Source organism: Sorex fumeus, unplaced genomic scaffold (assembly GCF_029834395.1).
Source record: "Sorex fumeus unplaced genomic scaffold, SorFum_2.1 ptg000034l, whole genome shotgun sequence".
Taxonomy (NCBI): domain Eukaryota; kingdom Metazoa; phylum Chordata; class Mammalia; order Eulipotyphla; family Soricidae; genus Sorex; species Sorex fumeus.
In genome coordinates this window covers 6,531,348-6,556,928 of record NW_026606091.1, presented here as the reverse complement: position 1 = coordinate 6,556,928, position 25,581 = coordinate 6,531,348, and the positions used below count along the sequence as shown (strand labels likewise).

Below are 25,581 nucleotides of genomic sequence, written 5' to 3'. Positions count from 1 at the left end.
GTTTATGTGGGGGAAATGAAGAATTGAAAAGACTTTTAATCAGTCTTTATAAAATAGGAAATCAGATTATTTCATCACTGACTTACAAGCATGTCAGTGATGAATAAGCAGACTCAGTTTCTGCCGCCACTCAGATAAATGGAATCTCCAGTTAAAATTTCTTTTACTATAGAATGGCTCAACTTGCGCCTTTTGTTCCTATTAAAACCTGTTGACCGGGCTAGAGAGATAGTACAAGGGGAAAAGTGCGTTCCTTTCACACAGCCGACCTAGATTAGATCCCTAGTACTGTATATGGTCCCCTGAACGCTTTCAGGAGTGATCCTCTGAGCACAGATTCGGGGAGTATGCCCTGAGCACAGCAAGGTGTGCCTCCTCCACCAAAACAAAGTTTGACATGTAAAATTCCAATTCATAATTTATCTGTGGATAGTCAGTATTGACATTTTTTAAAGTTTCTGTGGTTTGTGAATGACAGTACATATTTCATATTCTGTATTCTGGGCAAAATACTTTTGAATGTTATTTCTGCTTTAGGCTTCTTTTACTATCTTCCCTGCTCTCTTTCTTTGTCCTTTCCCCATCTGAGGTTGATTGTGGACTGAAAGTTGAAATTAACTAGATGAAATACATTATTCCTGTTTCTCATGTCTTGAACTACAGGCTAGAGTTTAACTTTGCCTTGGAGAAGTTATTGGAAGAGTATTGAGAGATCATACTCTGCATCTCAAAACAATTGATGTTTAATTACTTACAGCTGGGTGGCTAACCTTGCCATTTTAATGGAAGGTGAACTAATACCTGCAGTCCTATGCTTTATCCTGTGGTCCTGGCATCTCAAATGAATTAAGTTTATGACAGGACATTATCAAGAAAATCAAATGTCTGTGTTTTATTTTCTCACCTGAGCATAAAACCATAGGGATTTGATTGATTGATTGTTTTGGGCTATACTCAGCAGTATGCATGGCTTATTCCATATTTTGTGCTCAGGGCTTACTCCTGGTTCTGTGCCCAGGGATCACTCCTGAAGGTCCTTGGGGGACTATATGTGTTGATACAATTTGAACTGGTGTTTGTTGCATGTAAGGCAGGCATCTTAACCCCAGTAATACTGCACCAAAGATATTATTCTAACTTTAGGGCTAGAGAGAGAGCACAAAGGAGTGGAGTTCACACTTTGCATGCCAAAGGGTATGTGGGACGGGATGGGGAAGAGCAGAGAGGGAATGGAAGAGGGAGATGGAAATATTTCAAGCTCACAATTACTGATTCTTTTTCACTTTTTTAATTGAATCACCATGAGATAGACCCTTACAAAGCTGCTCATGATTAGGTTTCAGTCATACAGTATCCCAACACCCATCCCTCCACCAGTGTACATTTCCCAGCACTAGTGTCCCCAGTTTTGCTCCCATCACCTCCCACCCCTCAGCATGCAATTATTGATTTCTTATTGAAAAATATTTTTGGTTCGTTTCTGGGCCATGCATAATGGTGCTCAGGGCTCAGGTGCTCAGGTTCTCTTGGCTCTAAAATCAGGGATCACTCCTGTTGGAGCTTGTGGGGTCATATGGTATGTCAGGTATCCAACTCAGGTCAGCCATAAGCAAGGCAAACACCCATTGCACTGAACTTCTTCTTCAATTCCCCTTATTTAAAAATGTTTCAGTGGTAAGTGAATTTCTTCCTATTTCTGTCTTAATTTGTGTAGGAATGCTCTAAGTTTTTTGAGTGCAATTATAACTTTGCAGAAGATAGCATTCATTTTATGGCAAGAAAAGCTGTGACACTAAAGCATTCAGTTTGTCCCCTTTGACTTGATTGGCTTGGAGTACTCTTCTAAGATATTCTTTTTTTCTAAGAGACTCTGGAAAAGTATTGGTCAGAATTAATGGTTTTGAAAGAATGACTCAGCTATAGACCACTTGACTCTAAAACTTTGGCTTAGGTGCATACATTGCACATGATGCTTTTTATTTCTAAGAGTTTGTTCTGGTCTTATCTGATGCTGACAGTCATGGAGTATGTTTGCAAAGTTCTCTGTCATTCCCATTCTATCTTTTGCTGATAAGAAAACATACTGTTATTTGCAGAATTCCATTTCTAATTCTAGTAGTATTCATTGTGTGGGTTGAATTCATGCCTACATCGTGTGCTTGTATAGGAAAGGTTTCCTTGATGTTTTTTTATCTTTTGTCATATAATAAGTGGACACTATTTTGGGCATAAAGACATTATTGATTTTGATCCAGTGATGTATTCTAACTACCTTTTAACCTAGATTGTCTACATCATACCTATTAACTGTCCTTATGTGCCAGGTCACCTTAAGATGGTATAATTCTGCTCAAAAACTATTCCTAATGAACTGTAAATGGGCTCAGTTAAGTAAGTTGTGTTAATTATGTCATTTGCAAGATTGCCTAATGTGGAATCAGTCAGTAGGCTAGAAACTGCTTGTCAAATATTTCCTTTAACTAATGTGATATTTTGTGGTTAGCAAATGACACAATTCACATAACTTATTTGATGGAACCTCATTAACCACTGCTAGTTTGGTTTAGCAAAATTATGTTATTAAACATGCCATGATAGTTTCTGTCCTCATTACTTTGCATATAGTCCAGTGAATCGTATTTGTTTTGTGACATCTATTTTCAGTTCTTCGTTTTCGAGGAAGCCAAGGGAATGTTTTGTTCTGAGTCATGTTTCTGATGTGTTTTCTCACATTGTATTTGTTTAGTTTGGTATTGGTTAATAGAACCTGAAGCTGTATTTATTCATCATTGCTATGCCCAAAAGCCTGTTGAACATTTTCACCGTTTTCTATTTATTTACTCTCTTCTGCCAAATCTGTTACCTTTTTTTATATTTTGTTATCTTTTTGTTTAAACAGAAATTTCTGAGCAGTAGATTTAGTTTTAAAAGCCATATACATAGAGTAATTGTGACAAGCATAGTAAAAGTGAACTAATTTTTCACTGTTTTCATATTGACTTCTAGGAGGAAGCCCTTGCATTTAGAAATAAAACACTTTTCTAATGCCATGATCTACAAACTGTTGTAGTGCCATTGTCTAGAAGTATTTTCTGTGTGTCTTTAATTGTTATTTATTTTTTAATCTGACATTTTAAAAAGTGAACTCATTCAGTATTTTTCTCTTTCTGGCTTTTTCACTTACCATAATCAACTTGAGGCCCATTAGTGTTTTTGCAAGTGTTTTTGTTTCTTTTTGGCTCAGTGGTATTCTATTCTTAGTATACATGTCCATAATACATGTATTCATGTGTATGTATGTGCATATATCGTATATACCCACATGTGAATATGCATAGAATATATATTTTTATATGAGTATGTATAACAGAATGTATGTTTTAATTGTGATTTAATACTATATGTTTGTTAAGACAGTTTTTTATTGCATTGATGACTCCATATAATCCTTATTTTAAAGACTCTAATCTTAGGCATACTGCATGACTGCCGATTAGTGTTTAGCTTCTGTTAATTAATTTGTGTTCAGTGGTAGAGTGAAGTATTCTTTCATAGATTGGGGGATAGTTGAATAGGGTTAGGAATATAGTCCATGTTTCTGAAGTCAAATCAGCTGACTCAAAATGTAAATATCATATTGATCTAAGTTTCTTTCCTTTTTTAAGACTTTATCCCCAAGAAGGGGCACACCATTCCTGGAAGTACTGCAATACCAGTCCAATGCATGGAGTGGATGGAGCAAGCTTCTATTCCAACTCCTAGTGCCAGAAATTCATTTAAAACAATGTCCTAGGATAGAGGATGTACTAGATATTAAACTGATAAGAACAGATACTACAATTTGATATTTGCCAAAAAACAGAGAAACAGTGCTCTAAATCTGATGTACTCTTCAAACTGTTTAAGGAGATCAGATTTAATGTTTGCTTTCAGTTTCTAGTAGTACTTTGCGAGTAAAGTAGTTATTTCCTCACTGAAATGAAGTCTGTGTATTTTTTAATTACTTACATTTTGATAGAAAACTGTTGAATACCAAATGAAATCTACGTATTTTTGAATCTCTTACATTTTGATTGGAAAACTATCGAAGAGTACTTGACCTTATAACTTGTGACCTCCTATTCTCTCCCATTTTCAGAAATCTTTGCACTTGGATTAAACCTCTTTATAAAGTTATTGTTATATTGATTTGTTCCCTAAAACATCACCCCAAGAGAGGACTTTCTGTGTAATGGAAGGACCAAATATACATACAACCTATACATTGACTTTTCATCATCTCCAGTTTGGCTGCCCTTTGATTTTCCCCCTCTCCTTACTTCCCTCCCACCCTCCACCCCCCACTTGGCCACCCAACTAGCAAGGCTACCCTCTGTCAAAGTCTGTCTTTAAGGATGTTATTCTTCCTGTGGTCTCCCCTTTTCTTCCCACCTTCTACCATCCCTCACCCATACCACACACATTCCGCCAAGTCTCTGTGTAGAGTTGGCAGCAGATTCCACCCCAGTCCTTGTTATGTAACCCACCACCTACCCCTTTTTGGCAAAGGATCCCCGACATTGCAAGTTGTAACAAAGAGTGGAGTTAATTGGAACATGTGCTATGCTCAAGACTGCACAAAGACGAGCTGATAGACATCAGGAAAATACAACCATATGTAGATGTTTGCTTGAGAATATAAGTATACATGGGAAATGTCATTCTCAACTGGGTTTCATTTAAATAAAATCAACTGCTATTCTCTTACTCAGTTATCCACCCTTACTCTCCTCCTAATATATAAGATTTTTAACTTGCTGCCTCATGTCTGCTCTTGGGTGGGCATGGTCTTTGAAATTGACAAGCGAAATAGAATTGTGTTATATTTCCTATGAAGAGCCTCACATTACCTTACTTGAGATTTAACTATGGGTATGAGCCCAGTGAACCTTCAGTCCACTTACAGTTGTAATATGGCCCGTGCCTTTTGTGGACTTCTGTTCCTATATTTGTATCCGCTTTATAAGTTTAGAATAGCCTTTGTTTTCATAAAATGAATAGGTTTAAAGTTAGTGTCTTGAGTTATAACAAGTAAAGTCACTCAAGTTAAGCTATATTCCAATCAAAATGCTTGTCATTTTGATCACCCTGTATTGTTCCCTGATGCCCCTTTCTATGCATTTCTCCTACAGTCAACAACTAATTTGTCATGAATAGATTATTTGCCTACTTTAGAACTTTACAGGCATTGTATCATATGTTACATAATACTGTGTTGAGTTTGACTTTGTTGTTTGACAAAATCTTCGAATATTTATATTGTTTTGAATATCAAAAGTTTATTCTTATTACCAGGTATTAAGTAATTCATTGTAAAAATTAATTTAAAATAGTTGTACATCTTTTATACTCTTTCTGTAAATGTAAAAATCCTACCATTACAGAATTATTTGGGTTTGACAAATTATTTGTTTTATGTCTGTTGTAATTAGAAAGAGTTTATATTGTCCTGCTGCCTCACCCCCACCCCCCACCCATATGTGCTGTAATTCCTTAGTAGTGGAAGGACCACTGATTTCAGTATCTTAGGTTTTGGTTGTTCTTAGTCTACATTCTTGAATATTTAGGACAGAAGTGTCTTCTGTGTACTGAGATGTTTCAGAGACAACAGGTAGAAGACAGCAGAAGTTTTACTCCTTACATATAGGGTTTCTGTAACAGTCTCAGGGTATTTTCAGAACTCTTGGGAATGGTCCAGGAACGTAATACTTCAAAATCTCTGTAAGTGTATTTTAGACTCTGGAAATATCTTTCCTGACTGTTTTTGTTTTTACTTAATAGCTTTTGAGGGGCTTAGAAACCCTAAATACTTGTGTACTTGAGTTAGCATTTAAGAAATTACTGCAGACCCACTAGTCTAGATGTTTTGGGAACAAAGTTGCTGGGTGATTAGGTTAATAGTAGCTACTCTTTATTAAGCTTCTTAATCGTTACAGGCAGTGGAATAAGACTTTATGTACTCTATCTCATATATAATCTAATACCCTATTTATGTAAGTACTAATATTATTTCCATTTGATAGCTGAAGAAACTAGTCCTTGCGTAATTTACCCAGTGTTATAAATCTAGTAATAGATGAGGAAAGGATTTAATTCTAGATCTGATATACAATTTCCCAAAACCCTCAATGTATTGCAAATAAATTTGATTTTTTTCAAAAGTTTTAAGTTGGTGATGTGATGATGTAGGCATATGTAGAATTAGATAGTTTACTGTAATTTTTAAATTGTTGAAAATAGTGGGAAATAAGAAATTGCAATGGAGCCTCTAACCATTTGGATATCTTTCATTTAGAGATCTTAGAACATGTGAGACATATGAAAGAGTTCTGTTTATGAAGAATAAGATTTCTTACTCTGGCAATAATTTTGAAAAATGAACAATTTGGATCATGAGTCTTGACTTTCCAGCAATGCTACAGTGCTGAAGAACCAGTTTCCTCATGCCTCTTACCATAGCCTTTCAAAATTCTCTATTTTTCATATTGATTCTGTATATTTATAATCACTTGAAAATTTTTATTTTATTTAAAAATTAAAAAAATATTTGCTCACCATGAACTACAGAATTATTAATAATTGGGATTCACGCATATAATGTCCTCGTATCAGTCCTTTCAGTATCCACTTCCTCCACCAATGTCTCCAGTTTCCCTCCCGCCCACCACCAACTTGTCTCTATGACAGGCACATTTGAAAAAAATTTTTCACACTGATTTACAGTACTGTTACTGATAGGGTTTTCTTTCATAACTTTACCATCCTTCAACACTTTCTCCTCTTCCTGCTTCTCCTGGTTGACCCTGTGCTCCATCATTGTGTGTTCTCTTCCCTGTATTATCCCACTCCCTCTTTGCAAACTTCCTCCTGAAGATTAGTATTTTATTTCACTTTCCTTAGGCATTTTCCATCCCCTTCCATGCTTCTTTAGACCCTGCATACAATAGAGATTATTCTGTGTTGGTCTCTTTGCCTCTAACTTCACTCAATCTGAGACTGTCCAGATCTATCCAGATGGTAGCAAATTGCATGATTTTACCTTTTCTTTCAGCTGAGTAATATTCCCTTTTCTCAATATAATGTAGTTTCTTTATTCATGCATCTGTTCTTGGGTGCTTGGGTTATTTCCAGATTTTGGCTATTGTGAAAAATGCTACAGTGAACATATAAGTGCAAATGTCTTTACCCCCATGCCCCATTTTTTACCCCTGGGGTGTATTCCAAGAAGTTGATTTGCTGGTCAAACAGAAGCTTTCGGACATTCTTTTCTCTCATCCAAGTAAAGTTTCAAAGAAGCAAAATTGGTAACCTTTATCAAGATTTAAAGAATATTATTAAATTTGCCACTTAAACATTAGAACACTGTCAGAAGACTTTTTATTACCTGTGAATATTAAGGAGAGTTAAGTGTAATTTTCTAAGTCTGCTTCATGGCTAGGTTATATTGTCCTTTATATCTTTGTTTGTTTGTTTGTTTGTTTTGCTACTTGATCTGGTTTATTACTGCCTTTGAAAACCTGCACAAAAACATTTGCCTGATTTAATTAATTGGAACTGTCCTCCCATTGTTCATCAAGTTGCTCAGCGGGCCCAGTAACGTCTCCATTGTGAGAATTACTGTTACTGTATTTGGCTTATCGAATACCCCACAGGAAGATTGCCAGGATTTGCCATGCGTGCGAGATACTCTTGGTAGCTTGGCAGGCTCTTGGAGAGGGGCGGAGGAATCGAACCTGGCTCGGCCGGGCCGGCCAAGGCGCGTGCAAGGCAAATGCCCTACCTGCTGTGCTGTCCCTCCAGCCCCTTTACAGGACTAATGAAAAAAATGACCATTTGCTTTAATTAATTAAATAATTTTTCAGGGGTGGTGAGCAGCCACACCTGACAGTGCTTTGGAGACTATTCCCAGCCCTGTGCTCAGGCGTCACTCCTGGCAATGATTAGCGTTGCATATATGCTGCCAGGGACTGAATCAGGATTGACAGCTGTGCCATCTTCTACTATAGCCCTAGTTTGATTTGTTTTAAAATACTATAGAATATTTAATGAATTTGTGTGCCATCCTTGTATGGAGATCATGATAATCTCTGTGATACTGAAGTGCACACAAATCCTTTAGACTTTTAAGGAAGGAGACAAATCAAAATAAAAAATGCTGCAGAAACATAAGCCAAAAACAAAGGAAGAGTCAAGAACAGAAACCTGTAAGCAGCATTTGCCCTCATTTTGGGAAGTACATCCTTTCCTTTGACACTGGTTTCACTGTATGTTATTTGATATGTCCTGTTTACTCTTTTTTCATTTTCTCCTGACACTATAAAGCTGATACTTCATGTTAACTTTGTTATATCACTAATTGAACACTTCCTTTCATGTTTATTATTATTAGTTTAAAATACAAGTTCTGATTTACATAAACACAAGTCAGGATTAAAAAAAGAGGAATGTTTCAGAGAATTGGGGATTATTCATAGTCTTAATGACTATAGATGGCCATATATCTAGACTGTATTTGTGATTTTTTTTTTAGTGATAATAATAACTAATGAAAGAAAATTCAGTTTTAAATTTTACTGTTTGTGAAAAATATGTTTCGATACTTGATACTGTCGGAAAAAGGAAATCTTGCTTAAAAGTCAAGTTTAAATCAACATACATTGAAGCAACATATATCTTAACTTGAAATTCCCCTATTTTCTGCTAATGTTCAGTGAATTGAGTGGTACACTGTTGGTTAGTCTCCCAAAACTGGGTTCTTTCACCAGTCTACCCCTCATGTTTTTGGCAAGTTGAGAATGAATATGTCTTCTGTGGACTACATTTTGACTTGATAAGTGTATGCAACTGACATCATTGTGGAGAGGCAGACAAGAAATAAAAGATATTTTTAGACTTGATAAAGGTTACCATTTATGCATCTTTGAATCTTTAATTTGACTTTCTAGAGGTTCTCCTAAACTTATAAAGTTCTTTTGCAGTCCTTTTTTAAATTTTTTTTCTTTTGCTGTACTTTGGTCATACATTTGGGTAAACTTCCCACCCATGGAATGTTCTGGAAATGTACAGTGTCAGGATAATTCAGGATTTTAAAAACTGATTCCTTTTTATCACTGTTTTTGAGCAAAAAAAAAAAGCAAAATAATACTGCTTGATGACTTCCTAAACAAAAGTATATAATCTTTAATCTTGCTTGGACAATTTAGCTTGGGAATAAACAGAGCACGTGGTGTTCCATTTACCCCAGAAGAACCCTTCTTCCCGCCAAAAGCTGACTAAATTCCTACTACCCTGTAGTAACAAGTAGTGTATGCTTTTCTGAACATGCTTTAATGTTTTTCACCTTTTTTTCATGCAACAAAACTTTTATAAGTAAAGCTAAGGACCCAAGGTGTCATTATATATTAATTGTACTATACCCTATACAATTTAAATTGAGTCTTGTTGGAGAGGGGAATCAATTTCTATAAATTTTTCAACTGTAGACCCAGGGGTAAAAACCTCTGCTATATGGAGGTATCCCAAACTGCCCCTGCCCCACAGGAAATGAGCAAAGGTAATGTTCATGGGAACTCAGGTCTCCTATGATTGGCCCTAATTTTTTCTCTTCACATTCAATTTGTGTTAATCCCTACTCCTTGCCTGAAAAAAGACAGTATTGTATTCTTTACTCATTTGTGTAATTATGACTAAAGTGAGAAAGTAACATTGTCATTCATATGTGGTACTAAGAATTTTGGGGTGCTTTCTTAACTAGTTACATAGGTAAGATCCTCTTTCAGAAAATAGGCCCACAGAGATTCAGTAACTAGTTTGCACTTAACAGACAAAGAATAAGTACCTGGGCTATTATTGGGCCCTGGCCCTTTGATTCTAGGATCCCAGCTCTCAAACCACTTAGCTAAAGCTTCCCCTAAAATTGCTGATTATTATTTCTCATTCCAAAATAAAAGTTTCATGTTTTAAAACTTGAAACTTTCAAAACTTAAGCCATGAGAACTCTAGACCACATTTTGAAAGCCAAAATTAAAATGTAGTGCCTCACTCTTTTCCCTCCTTACCTGTTTCCTTGAATTCTAAAAGAGTGTGCAATAGTAATGATGTCAGTCTTTTTACTACCATTAAAACACTTGGCACTGGATATAGATTACACATAATGATTTTGTGGCTATAGAAATAAAAGAAGTATTTCAGTCAGGTGGATACTGTGAGAGAGTTCGAGTACTGGTTTTGTTATATGGTTTGTGTTTTATTATAAATAGGGAGGAATATATTAATATGTACATATACCTATATGTATATCTGTATACATATATATATATATATCTTTCAGGAAAGAATTTGGTATACATTAAACGTAGCCTGCACTAATCAGTGTCACCTGAAATAATTCTTGAGTTGTTTCTTATAGAGAATTAGACATCATTGCAGTATTGCCTAAGAAAGTACTTTCAAAAAAGCAATATTAATTAGACTTGCTGGATTTTTGCAAATAATTGTTTTCTGTCTCCTGGTCATTAAAATAGTGGTTTATATACACATTATATAGTATTGAAGTGGGGAAAAATGTACTAACTATAATTTCAAGTTAAGTATAGGAAAATAGAGAGGATTATTATCAGGTATTATATCAGGTATTATTTTAGTATTTAGTAATTTAATTTAATATTTAAATTTAAAGTAAATTTAATATTTAGTATTTAGTATTATTTTAGATTATATCAGGTATTATTTTAGTAATGTGTAAGATGAGTGTTTTAGAACTATGATCAATGTTTGTTTTGGCTTATAAATGTGATGGTAAGTCTTAACAATGATGAGTAGATGGGAATCGGAAGATGACTGTTTCCTAGAACTTGAAGCATTGGTGTTTACATTTTGTGCAGAACAAATATTTAACCGATAAGTTGTTATGTATTAGTTGGTAACATAAGACAAAGTAGGAAAATACTTCATTAAATAACTACACTCTATATAGTTTTCTTATTGGTTTATTCAAAAAAATAATGTTATGTGTTTCTCTGTGCATTCTTAAATTATTATAACTGTAGCTAAATGTAATGTTTATGTGTCTTAGAATTGCTCTGTGGTAGAAGTTTTGTAAATATCAGCTAAAAAACAGGCATTTAGGTATTTATGTGTTAGTAATAATCTTTAGTTGAATCAATTAACTTGCATCTTGACACTGTTTTAAAATCTAGGTATGTTTAGTATTTAAATTTAGCTTTTTCCTTTTGGAATTATTCAGTAAATTAGACTGAAAAATTAGGAAATTAAGGGGTGGAGATGTAGTTTGAAGGTTAAATATATGCTTTGCCTTACATGTTATAAGTACTTTGCATTAAATCTCCTGAATCCACCAAAAAATATATATATATGAGGAAATCAAAAGGCACTATGTGATAGGGATAATAGTAATTAGGGTTCAACTTAAAATATCTGGGAAAGAACCTTAGTAGTTACATTTAGTGTAAAGTTTTTAGTTTGTAAAGTTTTTAGTTTGCTAGACATGGGATAGTGAAACGTTCTTAAAAGATTGAACGAACACCTTCTTATCCATCTAACAGTGTTTTAATTTTATAATTCAAGAGCTACTTAAAGATTTTATTCAGATCTTCCCCATGATTTTTTGGGGAAGATTTGCAATCATGTATTTTGAAAGTGCTCAAGAATATTATATTTTGATTGTGTAGTAATTTTATGATACTTCTTCATGACATAGTTTCAGTTTCCTGTTTGCCTATGCTGTCACATACGTAGATATGCATGATTATCATACCTTCAGTTTTCCTAACATTGTCAGCTTACTGCTCATTTGAATTCTTACAACACCTTCTTAAAGTAATAGAAATATAATACTTACTTTGTTGTAATAATGAAGCTCTTGAAATACAGATATTTGCTGCTGTATCATATAATGAGATCTTCAGATCTTCAGAGGTTCTTGACTGTTCAGGTAAACTATAAGGCTGTTCAGGTAAACAGTGAGGTAAAATATCACATATTTAATACATAATGTTCAGAACTTCTTGAAGGACCAACAAGTTTTACACACACACACACACACACACACACACACACAATGAGATTCATGCCTTATGTCTATAAAGCTAGCTCTCATCTTTTTATTCTGTTAGCTTTAGAAATTTTCTTCAAATTTTCTCTGATAGCATAAAATATTTTTGTAGGGTTGCATAATTTGAAATGTTAGGCATGTAAGAAGAATGTGAAGGCTCTGTTTTCTAAGAAAACTGTAGATGACAATGTAATTGAAAACTAGTAGTTAATAATTCCCCTCGTCCAACATAAAAGGGTTCTATTCCTCATGTATTTTATTAAACATTGTAGCACTGTAGCACTGTCCTCCCATTGTTCATCGATTTGATTTGATTGAGCAGGCCAGTAACATCTCACAACAAATTGCGAGACTTGTTGTTACTGTTGTTTTTGGCATATTAAACATTGTAAAGGCTTTAAAAATAGATGAATGCTTAATGTATTTTTATTTGACTGGTTGTGAAATGCAGTACGAATGATGTTTGTAGCTTTCCCTGTTGTTTGTCTATTGAATATTTGGTTTTCTGATTTAATAGAACATAACCAATATACTTATCTTACATACCATCCTTGCTCTAAAGTTTGTAGTCTATTGACCTCATGTTCTTTAGATTAATGTTTTAGAGTGATTTGGCAAGATCCAAGTAGTATATTTAATAATCTACTAGTCTCTTTTTTAATGAAGAAGCTAGTATTGCTAATTTTTATTCATCACTATTGAAAGCATGCTGAAAATAGACTCATAGAATTGTAAAAATGAAAGTTGGATTTTCCTTAAAAAGGTAACAACCCTCACACTGTCATCACTAGTGAGGGCAGTATACAAAACATTTGGAAATCATTTGCCCCTGCTTTTTAACATGTGAGACTCTAAGGTTCATTTAGTTGTTACTATTATGGGGAGAATAAAGATGATACTCAAATAAGGAACCATTAATAGTTGAAACCAATTAAAGAATTTTAGAATTTGCTTTCAACAGTGATATTTTGAGCTTACTTCTTGCAACTTAAAACTACTATAGTATTTATGGTAGGTAACTTAAAGTACATAGAACAGAGAGTGAGCTTTTTGGTCTTTACTAGATGTGTCTAATTAGTAAACTGGTAAAATTTACTGTTGGAATTATATAATTGTGATTTGTTCTCTACTAAAAAAGGCCTATAATGGCATTGATATGAATAATTTTTATGAACTAAAATTTAATAAAATGTGTTCTAAAGGGTCAACCCTAAGTAATTGAATTCTTTTATTTTTAAAAATAAATAAATAAATAAATAAATAAATAAAATATTGTTATGACCTAAAATATTTTAAGTCAACAGTCAGAAAATTATGGATTAGTTTACAGCATATCCTTTTTACTACCTCTGATGAGAGGTGATGAGTGATTCTTAAACTTTTATAAATAACTTATACATTGAAATTATTATTTTAAACTTAATAATTGAATTATTATTTTTATTATTATTAATATTTGAAATTATTTTAAACTTATAAAATACATAATACTTTGATATTAAACTTGCTTTTAAGAATCATAAATTCTACCCAGTGGTCTTAGGTGAGGCAGTTTATTAGCATTTAGAAATAGATTTACTTTTATTTATTTAAAATAAAGTGATGAAAAAAGAATATTTAAAAATCTCTCTAGAGATTTTACTACCTTCCACATTTTAATAGATAACATATTTGGTTCTTTTCATTTCCTTTTGAATGGTGTCATTTTCTAGGGATATACTTTTATTGTTGAAATATGGCATTGTGTAAAATAATGTTCTTAAATTTTTACAATGCAATACACATTATGCTTTTATTTATATGTTGCCTATAAAGAATTTAATTAAGAAAATAGACACGTAGAAACAAATCAGTTATGTATGTAGAAATATAAATATTCCCTATCTAGAATCCAAATAATTCTGTTCCATATTCTAAGGGTACCTGCAAACCATTTTCTAAAAAGATTTCATATTCTAAGGGTACCTGCAAACCATTTTCTAAAAAGATTTATTTTAGTGACCATAGTTTTGAACACTGAATTACAGGGTTTCATGCATACAATGTTCCAACACCACAACCCCATCAGTATCCACTTTCCATCACTATTTCAAGTTCCCCATTAAAGCTGCCCCCCCCCTCCATGTAGTCTCTCAGCCACAGTAAACTGGGTTTCGTAGACCAATTCTCATGTCTGTTACTCCTGACTGTTTGTTATTTCCACTCGATGCTGTCTATATTCCACATATGAGAGCAAACACTGTACTTTATATACATAGATTCTTAAAGTATTACTTATAGGTTATTTAAAGTGTATGGATAAAAATCTGAATCCGAAAAAAATCAAGTATTGAAAAGGGCCATGTCTTAAGTCCTAATGCTTAGTTTATTATTGTGTGTTATATCACATTCTGGCATAGTTACATAAATTGCTTGCTTAATATAAAAACATGCTTGATTCTCTTTTTAATTCCAACTTTTCTTTTTAAATTCAATAATTTGTATAACTAGAGTTTCCCTGAAACCTCAGAAATATTATAGACACATTCCATTTGACTCTGTTTAGAAACAACAGTGATGGTGAAAATTTTTATGTGTATAATTTTAACATTTTTATTTTTATGTACTTGGTTTTCTTTTTAGATCGGAAATGGAAATTACAAGGTACTCTTAGAAAATCTTGTTTCTGTAGATGGCTCTATCTTGCCAGAAACCACGAGGCAGTGGGAAATATCACGGGAAAGCTTGTTCCTACAGGACATGCAGACTGATTACCAGACCAAAGAAGTTCCCAGAAATTTAGCTTAAAGCAATCATTTAAAATTTAGGAGGCGGATCCAATCCTGCTAAGAGTCACCCAGAACTAATTATAGTTGCCTATAATGTCCTAGTGATTTTGTTATCAACCACCCCCCAGTATAAAAATAGATCTTAAAATGTTTTTGGATTTTATGAAATGTACCTTCCAAAATGTGTTTTCTTTTTGTCTTGTGGGACCACACCTGGTGAAGTTCAGGGGTTACTCCTGGGTCTCCACTGAGGAATCACTCCTGGTGGCTTCCAGAGCCTAGGTCATTCATGTATAAACCAGGAGCCCTACACACTGTACTGTCTCTCCAGACCCCTAAAACATTCTTGTTGGACACTCAATCAGTATATGTAAATTTTTCCATAGCATATCCTTAACATTTGAAATCCATTGTTCTCCCTTACTTCATATATGTTGTTCACTTTTTATTCAACCCATGGCTCTTTTAATTTTGCTCTACTTCCATCTTTAAAAATTGTAGCAGGTAAGAAGTTCTCCTAATAGAGGTGGCGCCTGTTCTACTCCCCACGTGTGTTCAATGCTTATATACATGAATGTGTATTTGAAATACATTGTGCAGCTGCCTTTTAATAAAACTTTGTATATGGGCTGGGACGATGTACAACAGATAAGGCGCTTGCCTTGCATGCAACTGTCCATCCCTGACATGACACATGATATGGTTTCCCAAGCCCAGCACAGCCTCCCTTGAGCACTGAATCAAGAATAAGCCTTGGTAACTGCTAGGTGTGACCAAAAAAAAAAAACCCACAAAGGAACCAAAAAGCTCTGTGTGTGTGTGTGTGTGTGTGTGTGTGTGTGTGTGTGTATACATATTTGTTAGCTACACAGATTTAGTTATGACTTTGAATGCTTGGAATTAGTGTGATAAAGTTAAACTTTATTATATGCTGTGTGATTTAAATCACACCCTGGGTATTGGCGGGGGTGGGGGATGTTTAGAACTATTCATTTGGCTGATCTTCCCTGGGGAGGCTTGCCCCAGCATGTTCTGGATAGATGACTTTGATATTGGGTGAACATCACAAGTTGAATTGCTATGTTTACACCATACCAGAACTTGCCTAATCGCTCACATATTTCTATCTTTTTATCTGAAGACAACGACACTAAAAGGGCATTTCGTGAAGCATCTGTAGACGTTAACTTTTTTGAATCATTTTCACTAAGAATTCATAAACAGCACTTAGTATTGAATAGATTTGTACCCCAAATCGGTTTTACGGTGTCCCATGTGGCTAGAATGCCGTAAGGGTACATATGATTTAAAAAGAAAATGAGGGAAAATTTTGCCCCTTCTTAGATGACACTGACTGAAAATAATTGAGTAGTTGTTTTCAAATTACAGCTGGATAATTCTTAAGGTCAAAGAATTAGACTTAAGAATAACTAACCAAGTTTTTTCCCATTAGCTTGGAAATTAGTGCTTAGGCTTGCTAAAATTTAAAAGAAATACTTTGTCATGAAATAATTATAGAATACTTGGCTTAAAATTGTATCCAGGGGCTATAGGATGACTGAGTTCAGTCCCTAGACTGCATGGTACTCAGGCACCACAGGAGTGATGCCTGAACACGGAGCCAGGAGTAGCTCCTGTTGGGAATGGTCCCTTATCAAACAAAAATTGTATTCAGGGATCCAAGGGATTGTGACTTAATGGTCAAGTGCCTTTCTTGCATCATGATTCCTGGGTTTGATTTCTGACATTGCAAAAACAAAATTGTATCCAAAATTTGCATCAGCGCTCTAGTTTACAATTAAATTTTGGGATCAAATAGCATCACATCTTTTGTCTTATTTGAAAAATCTCTAAATAAGATGCATAAATTCTAACTCTTGGCTAAAATGAGGAAAAAAAGGCAGAATAAGCAGAATTTCATTACTTCCATTCAGACATTTTTGGGGTACTTTTTGCATTTTCAATCTGTTACTGAATTATTTTTCTTCATGATTCCTAATATACAGACACCAATACATGTACACACACATAAATGTGTATATATATATGTTATATGGTAAACAAAAGAATTTTTTTAAAGCATACATTTTATTGAACAATAAACTGCAGCTGAAAATTTTCTTTTCTCTACTAGTAGATATTTTGGAGTAGGAACTTTTATGGCATTTTGATTTTTATGACCAACTTGCACTATAATTTCAAATTCAATTTTATCTTTAGTGGTGCTGGTTCACTTGTCCAACCAGCCACTTCATTCTAAAATTCAAGAGTAGTTCAAGGAGCATTTCTAAGATAATCTTTTTGTTCTCTTTGTGAAAATTTTAAGTAACCTTTCGTCTTAAATTTTAAGTAACCTTTTTTCTTAAATTTCAACTCTCAGTGTCTCAATATTGAACGTCAACGGTAGCAACAAAAGTTAATAATACATTTTCTGTTCTACTGCTGGGAGCCTTTTTATTCTTTCTATTGTTCCTAACACCACCTGCTTCCCTCACCATATGTAATATAAGATGTTTTGATAATTATTTTAAAAATAAGGTGATTTTTTTCACCCCTACATTTTAGAAGCCCATTTTCAAGACTAAGTTATGTGACTGGGAAAATTCCTCAAAGAGAGACTTAAGTGCATGTCTTGTGTGCAGGAAGTTTGGGATGCAATTTCCATTACACATCACCAGAAGTGATCCCTGAGCACCAGAGGGAGAGTAGCCCCTGACTACCACCAGATGTATCCTGAAATAGCCAGCCAAGCAAAGAAACAAAATAAATACAACTGGACTGTGACATTTAGGCACCATACCTTAAAAAGTTCTGTGATTTATTACTTGAGTGAGTTGATTATAGGCTCTTTTGTGGAAATATATTTACATTATTTTGGTCTTCAACAAAAGTTGACTAAGAAATCCATGTTTGGGCTGGAGAGATTGGTCAGTGGGTTGAAGCATTTGCTTCTCATATTGGAGTTCCCCGCACCACAGGGTCCACAAACCACAGACATAAATTACCCCTGAGCACTGAGCAGAGAGTAGTCCCTGTACACTGCTGGATGTGTTCCCTTCCTTCCAAAGAAATCTGTGTTTTATATATATTTGCCCTTTTCATTTTGAAATAAAGATTCCAAATTATATCTTGAATATATATGCAAAAACCTGCATTATTAATTTGAAATTCATTCTAACGCTAAAATTTTATTTTACTTTTCTGTAAAATTGTATGTTTTCGTAACATTTCAACATCAAGTGTGCTTATTAAAATGGAAAAATACTTTCTATTATCAAAGAACTCAAAGGTATTATAAAATATTAAATGAAACTAGTTATAGCTTGTGGCATATTGGCTAATAAATTTTACATGACAGAGACCAAGGAAAAAAGACATAAAATTATAAAGTAAATAAGCAAAATTAATTAGTAATTTCCACAAACAAGTATGTTTATGCCTACCAATGTTCAGAATAATTTCTGGATCAAGATAATTTGTGGTGGTACCTTTCAAAGTGCCCAATTATCTTGTTACTAATACAACACTGAATAAAATTAATCTCTTTTTAACTGCAGTGAGAAAATTCATGGACTAAGTATCTGAGCAGATACATTGCTTAATAATGTAGCAGAATTAAAGAAGGAGGAATGTGCTACATACAATCAAGTTTGTAGAGTTTTTATTAGACATTGGTTACTATAAACATCTGGTTTCTATATGGGGTATGAAATCTAAAAATGAACTACAACTTTTGCAATTGAATATATAAGAAAATTTTTGGTGCTTCTGTAAAAGGAAAGATCATTATTGGCTATTTCCCTCTCCCATACTGTATTATATGCTACTCCAGCAGGCAAGTTCGTGGGTTTAGACTTTAGTTTTTAAAACTATATGAAGACCTAGTAGAATAATTCTGGTAGCTAAAAATCAAATTGGATAATTATTTGGCAATAAATTTTCTGAGGTTATTTTCTATATGTTCATTCTTAAAATTATGTTATTTATTTGTTTGTTTACTACCTCCCAAGCTATGCTCTGTGATCTTGGGCACTAACCAGGATTTCGTGGCCACCCAATCTCAGCCAGCCCATGCCATCAGTTCCTAATAGGGACTCGAGAACGCTGTGCTGTGAGTGACATATGGTGCCAGGTGTCAAGCTACCCAACCAGTGCTCAGGGGACTCCAAGGTAATAACCTTACTGTACTTGGGGGACCACAAGGTGCTAGGGATTAAACAGGGATCTGTTTTATTCTCTTTAATCACTGTACTATACCTTAGAGCTCCAAGATTCTGTATTGTCTTAATATAATTGATCATATTTACCTGTGTCTCACAGGAGAGTGATTTAGGTGTCATGTGATAAAGCAAATGCATTTGGAGAAATTGATAAAAGTAGAAACTCGTGATGATAACCTTCCTTAAAAGTGTTTTCAGGGTAGGTGTTTTAAAGGGATGGTGTATGTAGTATGTTCATGTTTTGAATGAATAAGATTTCCTGCATTCCATCCCTGACACAGTGAGCATGAAGTTGGGTGTAGCCACCCAAGTACTGGCAGGTGTGGCCTTAAAATAATAAAAAACTTTTTAAGCATTAAGGAAGGCAAAGCATGGTTAGAACTTAGTGAGGAAAAATAGATATATTGAATTTAAAATGATACTGATATTTAATAAAAGAGGGAAATCCTATTGCTATAGTTTTTGTTCAATCCATTGAATATGGAGAGTGGTTAAATTGGAATTGGACACTCTAATTTCTGAAATAATCAAAAGAAAAAGTTAGTAGAGTTTACTTGTAGAAAAAACTCTGTTTAAGGGAGAAATGTTAATTAGAAATGCCTTCTGTTACCTTTCTGGTAAGCATACAGAAAAAGTTTAGCATAGAATGTTTAACAAATAGTGTCCGGACACTGAGATGGAATATGACAGTTTTTCTCTTAATTAATAGCTTTTAGCACGCTTAGGTTTAGCGTATGATTTAAAAGTTTTAATATTTGATACCCCTAAAATTCTGATTAAAGTTACTAAGTTTTAAGGTATGTTTTTGGTATTCAGAATATATTAAGTGACAAATCCTGGGAGTTGACTCTTAAGGTTTTGTTGTTTGGGGATGTTCTCAAAGGCCTCACATACAGAAATCCTTTGGTTTATAAACTTCTGCTTTTCCTTGCATGTGTGTAGGAATTGTTTTGATGATACTGTGGTATAACCATATTTCAAAATGATTTAATAGTTTATTAGGCAGCTAAATAATGAAGATACAAAACAGTCTAGAAAACAAATAGTACCACATAAAGCTTTTGAACAGTTTAAATTGGGAATAAGCCATAAAAATAATTTGAATAGGATTAATTTTAACTATGTTTTTTGAGATGGTTGCTGATGATTGAAGTCCCACAGATTGATATATGTTTATCTGTCTCTCTTTTTAGAGGCTCCTTTTGAGTAGAAACAAAGTGAGAGTTTAGTTATTTTTAACATTAGCCTCAGAAGAAGCAGACTACTAGGACTTTGATCTGTTGTCTTTCTAGTCGAGAGTCAATAGTACATTTTTGTATGTGTGCCCTTTTTCATATATGCCTTTGAGCAGAATCAGAACCGTGGTCTCTAGTATTGTGTTTTTGTGAAGAGCCTTTGTATTTCAGTAAACATGATTTTTGCCTTCTCAGACATCTAAACAATGACAATAATCTATAACTAACTGCTATTCGTTATGTTGGAGAGGCAAATTGTGCAGAAAATTACAGATAATTTTAAAAAGATGAAATACAGGTGGCTCATCTAAAACAGACTCCAATTAAAACCACATTGTATTAAATAGAGCCTGCTGTAGATAGACTCCTCTTCATGCTAAATATGAATGAAGCAACAATTTTAGATATAATAGCTGGTATCTGGATTTTAATATGATCAGTTCTTTTGCTTCAAGGCTCAGATATTGCCAGCTGGTATTGAGAAACCTGCCCGCCTATAAAACTTGATTATATTGTTTTCCCCAAGGGTATTGTGCTAGGAATTATTGAGAATGTGGTTCTTATGGTGTATACACTTTGGCATAAAAAGTGTACAAAAAGTCAAATCTTAATGATGTCAAAATTCAGATTAGTTTTTCTGGTTTCTTAGTAAGTACATGAAATTGGGCCCTGAGATCAGATCTTCTCAGCCTAAAATATGGCAGCACATATCCAATATAAGAGGTAAGTAGAGATGTGGAGTTTAAACCTGTGATTTTCAACTATTATTATTTTTTTTTTTTGGTGGGGAGCTGCTATGGACTGGCACTGGTTCATGCAGCAGCAGTTGAAAACCACTGATCTAGACCTAACAGTTGTGGCTTATATGAGCTTGTGGTACCAATGACGTCCTCAGGTTAATAATTTTTCCAAGTTTGGTTGGCCCAATATTAATATCTGCCATTAGCAGTCCTTTACAAATAATTCTTTAATTCTTATTTTATTGGTTTTGCAAAAAAAAAAAAACCGTTAATGTGATTTTTTTTTCACAGAACATACAGATTATTTTATTTTATTTTATTTTTTAGTTTTTCTTTACTTTTGGGAACAGAGTGGGTTTGATACTGAGATCAAACCCAGGGCCTCACACAAATAAGACAGATTCTATATCATTGCTATACCTTCAATCTCTTTTTTGCTTTTATTTTGAATATTTTTCCTTGTAAGCATTCTATGGGTGAGCTTCTGAGGTCTAAGGGGAAGGGTTCTCTATTCCAGTATTTTTTTTATTGTCTAAAACTGTGTCTGGTACATAAAAAATGTTCAGTACGTAAAAAATGTTGTTTTTCTGTGAAATCAACAGAATAGTCAGAAAAATATGCTCTTTGTGCACTTTCCATCCCAAGCGCCACAGGATGGCACAGTCTTGGCTCTTGGTGTTGGTAGTACTATGGTGCAGTTAATTCAGTTCTTCCTGTTTCGTTGAAAGAGGAGAACTCAGAAGTTCTTTAAAGTTTTATGCAACATTATTTTTGAGTGAACCTTGCTTTCTCTTCCAACCTCCATTCATGCCTCCACTTGCCTTTTCTTTGCCCTAACAACTATTTGTAGTTCTCTTTTCACCCTGTGCTGTTTCAACTTGGGGAATATTTGCCCATGTTATCCCTACTTCTTCTCTATTCTTGATCCTGGCTGTTTGATTCTAAACATGTTTTTGCGATTTCTGTGATCTGCCTTTTCCCTGAAGTTTTTCAAAGTTCCAGGTGAGTTAGTTCCTATTCTCTCATATCCTGGAATGATCTCAGGATTTCTGTCATGCTAATAGGTATGTCACTATTATTCATATTTTCTTCTGAAACAGTTATATTTAATTTGGGGGGGGAGGGCCACACCCAGCCATGCTCAGGGATAACTCCTAGCTGTGCTAAGGGGTTACCCCATGGCAGTGCTTGGGAAAACAAATTCAGTGCCAGGGAACTGGAATTGACTGTAAACAATGCAGATGTCTTAACCCCTGTATTATCTGTCTGGTCCCTGGTGTGTGTGTGTGTGTGTGTTTGAGTGTATGTGTATGTGTGTGTTGGGCCCTGAGATTAACTATAAATTTCCATTTTCCATGTACAGTCACCTGGGATCGACTGTAAACAATGAAGATGTCTTAACCCCTGTACTATCTGTCTGGTCCCTGGTGTGTGGGTGTGTGTGTGTGTGTGTGTGTGTGTGTGTGTGTGTGTGTGTGTGTGTTTTGGGCCCACACCTGGCAATCCTCAGATCTTACTCTTGGATCTGTGCTCAGGGATCACTCCTTGTTATGCTTGGGAACAAATGTGATTGATAATGGGGATCAAACTCAAGTCAGCAACATGCAAGGCAAGCTTCCTATCTTCACTACTGCCTTTTCAGTCTCCCTGCAGTAGATATTTTTAATGGCAGAAAGCTCACAGTTTCAGCCAGCACTATAGTATAGTATAGTATAGAATAGTATAGTGTAGTATAGCAGGTAGGATGCTTATCTTGCATGCTGCTGAACCGCGTTTGAACCCCCAGCATCCCATATGAGCACCACTGGAGTAATTCCTGAATGCAAAGCCAGGACTAACTCCCTAAGCATCACTGAGCATGACCCAAAAACCAAAGGGGAAAACTAAAGAAGTTCACAACAGATTTATATGTTTTTTCAGACTACTACTACACTGCCTGACCATAGTAACTCTACAATTAGTATTTGCAAAATTAATTTCTATTATACTCATTTTGAAAGTATAAAATGAAAAATGTAGACTGTTCATATGACAATAACTTCTGATTATTAGGTATGATTTTAAGTTCTTTATTACAAGAGTGTGGCAGTTAATCCGGAGGGTTTTTTTTGCCATATTTCAACTTGGATAAGCATATTTTACAGATTTTGTTTGTGGCTTGATCGTATTATAGTATCACACATTACCAGGAACCCTGGATTGTGTTTGGCACCCCAGCTACTTGAAACATGAAGAAATATTATTTTAGTGTATGATTGGCCTTTTATTTTATGGGAATGCTTTGCAATTACAGATAATTTTTAAGACTGTTTAAAAATTGTAGTTTTAAAATGTTAGTTTTATTTTGTGAAGTTTGAATAAAAATCTGGCTTGTAGCTAGTATGTATTTTACTGGTGCATTCTTAAGAAATTTGCAGAGGAATGGCCTCTCAGTATCTGTATTGCAAACCATAATGCCCAAAAGTAGAGAGTATGGGGGAAATTGTCTGCCAGGGAGGCAGAGGGAGGATAGGAAAGCTGGGGTATACTGGGGAGATTGGTGGTGGGAAATGTGCACTGGTGGAGGGATGGATGTTTGAACATTGTATGATTGTAACTCAAACATGAATGCTTATAACTATCTCATGGTGATTCAATTAAAAAAAAAACATCAAAATAGAAAAAAAAAGAAATTTGCAGAGGTACTTACACTCAGTATTGTTTTCACACACAGTGATAAACGTAGTTTAAAAATAATTTTTCAACTAAATCCAGTTTTTGATTCTGAGAAAGTTTCCATGAGTACCAGAAGTGTAGTTATAAAATGTTAATATTAAAATTTCTACATTTCAGGGACAAAAGCTCTCTTATTTTTTAACCTGTTTTTGTACAAAATAAGCATTTAAGGAATGAGTTTAAAAATAAAAGTTTGATAATAGCTGTTATCATTTTAGGCAATTTTATTTTCCATTTTATTACTTTAAAAATAAAAATAAGGGAAATAGTACGTTAGATAAGGCATTTACTTTGCACATGGCTGACCTGGGTTCTATCCCCGACATCCCATATGGCCCTGTGAGCCCAGGAGTCATTCCTAAGTGCAAGGCCAAGAGTAAGCCCTGAGCATTACCGAATGTAAGGGCCTCCCCTCAAAGAAAATACACAATGAAAATAAAAATAAGATCATACTCTATATACTGCTTCATATGCAGTAAGTTTTCTTATGGGGGCCACACCTGATCCAGGTCAGCAGTTCAACTCCTATACTAGACCTCTAGTTGCTCATAAGCTTTTAAAATTATTAGTATTTTAATAAATGTAATTGTTTCTCTGCCATTAAGTTTATTATTTTTGGTTTTAATAATTTTTATGATAATTATTATCCTAGTCTTTGCTCAACCGTATTCTTTTTTTTGATTTCACTGTGAAATTCCATATTAGTTTTGAAGTTTTCTTTATTATCCTAATATTCTTTATTAGTATTAATTTGAATTATGATTGCTTCAGGTAGTCATGTTTGAAAAATGACATAATTTCTGTATTAGTCTTATTACTTTTTTTCCTTTTTTGCTTTTTGGGTCACACCCAGCAATGCACAGGGTTTACTTCTGGCTCTGCACCCAGGAATTACTCTTGGTGGTGCTCAAGGGACCATATGGGATGCTGAGAATCGAACCTGGATCAGCCGCGTGCAAGGCAAATGCCCTACCCGCTGTGCTGTCACTCCAGCCCCATTCTGTTACTTTTAAAATTCACATTTTAGTGTATATTTGAAAATTTTCTTTGAATATGTTAGTGACTGAGATCAAAATTTTTAAAAGAAATAGTTCGAAATAGAAAAAGTTCTAATAAAATAGGCTTTATTTTATTAGAAGTTATAGTAATTTTCCTAGTTTGGGCAATTTTTCCCCTATAAAGTAAATACTTCTTTAAAGAATCATCTTTATGTAGCTGAAATTAGAATGCACACAGATAGTTTTTCAAGGCCAGCAAGCACTTCCTAACCAAATCCCCCACTTCCTTTGCTAGCTAAACATAACTCTGAAATGTGTACATCCTTTAAAAAGTTAGAAGAGAGCACCTCTCTTGTAATAGCAGGCAGCTGGGAAGCCAATTGGTGCTGTCCAAGCATACATTTTCGAAAGCAGGTCTTTAACATTCAATAACTAAGTGGTAATTGGGCACAGAAACATAAACTGTCAAACTGAATTAAAACCTCTTTGCTTTTCAGAGTATTATTTGTAAGATTATGCTAGAATTAAATTTGAACATGCATCCACCCTATGTATTCGGTCAAATTATAAAACAAGGGAAAAAATTGCTGTGCTTTCTTTGTTTAAAATTAATGTCAGCTTTGTGTCCTTAAACCAGACCCGATCGGGAAATGAAATATGTTTCGTCCTGAAATAGTTGTGGTAATTCAATCCCTGTACTCTCCTTATTTTCTTGATGACAAAGAAAAACTCCCAACTGGCAGGGCCACCTGCACTGATTACTCCTCCATCCACACCCACAGAATATGAAAAT

The 25,581-nt window shown here is 34.4% G+C and overlaps 1 protein-coding gene and 1 non-coding gene across 2 annotated transcripts in view; one reads left to right on the top strand and one right to left on the bottom strand.

The window, feature by feature from the left end:
* The window catches only part of BNC2 (basonuclin zinc finger protein 2), a 492,884-nt gene that overhangs the window by 249,232 nt on the left and 218,071 nt on the right, over positions 1-25,581 (top strand). The gene's annotated exons all lie outside the window — the stretch shown is intronic.
* LOC130026763 (U2 spliceosomal RNA) lies at positions 3,680-3,871 on the bottom strand. Its single transcript, XR_008792942.1, has one exon. It is a non-coding gene; the product is annotated as a U2 spliceosomal RNA (small nuclear RNA).